Genomic DNA, 3,587 nt, shown 5'->3' with positions numbered 1-3,587 from the left:
AAACTACTGAACATAGAGTTCAAAACCACATTTATAAGGTTACTCAAGAATCTTCTAAAAACCGCCGAGAAACTTGATGAGACCTCCAAGGAGCTTAGTGAGACCTTCAAGAACCTTAATGAGAATGCCAAAAAAAAAATGGAAATGGACCAGTCAGAAATTAAGCATACACTGTCTGAAATAAAGAATATACAGAAATTCAACTGTAGATCAAAGGACCCCAAGAATCAAAACAAAGATCTGAAATATGAGGAAACAAAAAACACCCAACCAGAAAAACAAAAAGAAAAAAGAATCCAAAAATATGAAGATTGTGTAAGGAGCCTCTGGGACAACTTTAAGTGTACCAACATCTGGATTATGTGGGTGCCAGAAGAAGAGAGAGAGCAAGATATTGAAAACTTATTAGAAGAAATAATGACAGAAAACTTTCCCTACCTGGTGAAAGAAATAGACTTACAAGTCCAGGAAGCACAGGGAACCCCAAACAAGGGGAATCCAAAGAGGACCACACCAAGACACATCATAATTAAAATGCCAAGGGCAAAAGACAAAGAGTGAATCTTAAAAGCAGCACGAGAAAAACAGTTAATTACCTACAAGGGAGTACCCATACGACTGTCAGCTGACTTCTCAACAGAAACTATGCAGGCCAGAAGGGAGTGGCAAGAAATATTCAAAGTGATGAACAGCAAGAACCTACAACCAAGATTACTCTACCCAGCAAAGCTATCATTCAGAATTGAAGGTCAGATAAAGAGCTTCACAGACAAGAAAAAGCTAAAGGAGTTCATCACCACCAAATCAGGATTACATGAAATGCTGAAAGGTATTCTTTAAGAAGAGGAAGAAGAAGAAAAAGGTAAAGATAAAGATTATGAACAACAAAACGACAACAAATACATACCTACCAACAAGTGAATCTAAAAATCAAGTGAATAAAAATCTCATGAACAGAATGGACTGATGAATATAATAGAATCAGGGACATAGAAAGGGAGTGGTCTGACAATTCTCAGGGGGAAGAGGGTATGAGGGGTGTGGGAAGAGATTGGACAAAAATCTTACACCTATGGTTGAAGACCGTGGTGGGGGCTAAGGGCATGGGGTGGGGTGGGGAATCAGGTGGAGGGGAGCTATGGGGGGGGGGAGAGGAACACCTATAATAATCTGAACAATAAAGATTTATTTTTAAAAAATTAAAAATAAAAATAAATAAATAAATAAATAAAAATAAAAACAATTGCCTAGTAATTGGAGCAAACTATTTTAAAACATTTAAACAAAGATTTAATAAGACCATTATTTTACTTTTTTTAAAAAAAGAGGTTCAATAGTTTTTTGACACAAACTAAGTGAAATTCTTGAATGTTTGCTTTTCAGAACAAAAGTACATGTTTATTCTATTCACATGTGACTTAATGACATTTGCTTGAGGGGGGAGAATAAACCTGGAAAAAGTCTGGCTGCCACTTACACTTCAGAGAGGATAAAATCAAAGGCAGAACAATGGAAATATCAATTAAAAAAGAGACAGGGGTAGTGTAAAGAAACCTTCCAGCGGCTTTAACAAAATTAAAACCAAATTACCCAAGCTTGGTGCAAGGAAAAGAATCACCACAAAAGGAAGAGCATTTAAACCTCACAGCCCAGCCACTGTCTACCACAACTGTCCCTTAGTAGTAAACTTGACATTATCCTTACGAAAGTTGCTGCTTCCTCATCTACACCCTAATTCAGTTGGGGACATATTTTTTTCTTAATTTCCCATTAGGCTTTCAAGATAAGATAGTATACTTAATCAAGACATTTAACTGAAGGCTTCCTCTCAATACAGAGTATACAGACATAGAGAATTGCACAACATTTTGTATTCTGACCTTCTGGACAATATTGGCTCTCTGGGACCCATGGGGCCCTGTTTTAATAGTGTACCAAGAGAGGTTTCATGCTCAGAGTGTACCCAGATTTTGTTCTCCTTCTCTCCTTTCAAAGGAGGAGCCCAGAGCATGATCCAGTAGACATCTACCTATGAAGATATTTCCATGTAAATGGGCCGTGGTTCTGTCATCTTCATTTGAGTCTCTTCTGAGAATCAAAATAAGGAGACCATGGCACCTAGACCAGCCAGAAGCCCCTGGCCAACAGAAGTATCTGCCTGAACACCTCTCAAAGCCTGGGGTTGCTGAGGGTGAGGATAAAGGGATGGACAGATGTGCACAGGTAGGTTACAATTTGCCATGGCCAGAACCAGTCACTCTCTGTGGAAAAGAAACCTATAGTATCAATGATCAGGGACATGAAAGACAGAATGTAAAGAATGAGGAAGAAGATGAGTGACTTCAGAGCTCTGGTGTGAGCCTGGGTGCTGGCGTCTTGCAGGCTGTGGGCACTTTGCCGCATTGTCCAAGTGTGTCTCCTCAAAGAATGAATCAACAATACAGTTGAGACCAGAAAAACAGAGCAAGAAATTGACAACGTGACAAATTTGAGAGGTAGGAAATAGTGAATTTCCATCCTCATGACCCTCTCCATGTAGGTCATATTCTCATAAACTTCTCTAATAAAGAAACCTTGATCCATAGCGTAGTTTCCCCAAAAGAAGAGCAGGGTGATGATGGTGGAGATCAGGAGAAGGCCCAGCAGAAGCCAGGGCACTGACCTTGGGAACCTCCACTTCAGCCAGAGGAAGGTAGGGTGGGTGAGGTTAGCAATCTTCATGCAGAAGAGGACACTGAGCCAGGTACCAAACCAGAAGGAAGGTGACTGAATTCAGCAAGTCCCGTTGGTGAACAAAGAGTTGCCATGCAGGATCCTTGCTGAATTCCTCCAGGTGGAAGAAGTAGTAAAAGTTGTGCACCATTCCAACCCACTGCAGGCAGAAACGGGAGGCACCCAAGCTAATGAGGATCATGTCAGAAGGGAGCAGCCTCCCAAGCTGCCTCCATTCTCTGCTCAGCACCAGCACAATGAAGCCATTGGCCAAGATTCCCAGGAGACACAGCAGGACAAAGAGCAGCATGAAGAGGGCGGTGAATGTTGGCTGCATTTTGGCCCCTACTCTGGTCACTACCCCTGCGCCTTGGTCCTTAGCCTCCTTCCTACCCCCACTCACAGTCCCTCTTTTGATTTTTCCTTAGGGAATGTGAAAAGAATGCTTAGGCTCTGCATTTGAGCCAGAGCTCACTTAAAAGGAAGATGCTTGGCTATGCTATGGAGGAAAGGTAAACTTGGCTCAACAGAATGCAAATTTCTCCCAGGCTCAGTTACCATTATGCTACCAACTGCCCCTGATTTGTTTTTTCTTGTTTTGCCTACATGTTGCCATGGTTAACATCAATGTAGAGGGCTTCTCAGGGAGTCTGTGTCTGAGTTTCATCCTTCTTATGCCATCCTTGGGCCATGCAAACACATACCTTCCCATCAGGTCATTCTCAAGATATTAAGTATATAAGAAGAAGTACAGAGAGACATTCTAATGGTCAAGACCTAAGCAAATACTGAAGCTAAAGAAGTCTGTGTCTAGCCAAGCTTCCCTGTTACACGTCCATCCCTACCTAGGAGTAGTCACCCCCTTCAAGTTCAGA

The 3,587-nt window shown here is 41.6% G+C and overlaps 1 pseudogene across 1 annotated transcript; it reads right to left on the bottom strand.

Annotated features, from left to right (window-relative positions):
* Positions 1-2,118: 2,118 nt before the first annotated feature.
* Positions 2,119-3,049, bottom strand: LOC308246275 (taste receptor type 2 member 41-like; annotated as a pseudogene). The gene has a single exon. The product of its transcript is annotated as a taste receptor type 2 member 41-like (transcript).
* Between the last annotated feature and the right edge of the window lie 538 nt (positions 3,050-3,587).

Source organism: Plecotus auritus (genome assembly GCF_963455305.1).
Source record: "Plecotus auritus genome assembly, chromosome: 4".
Classification (NCBI taxonomy): Eukaryota; Metazoa; Chordata; class Mammalia; order Chiroptera; family Vespertilionidae; genus Plecotus; species Plecotus auritus.
This window is presented reverse-complemented; position numbering and strand designations above follow the sequence as displayed.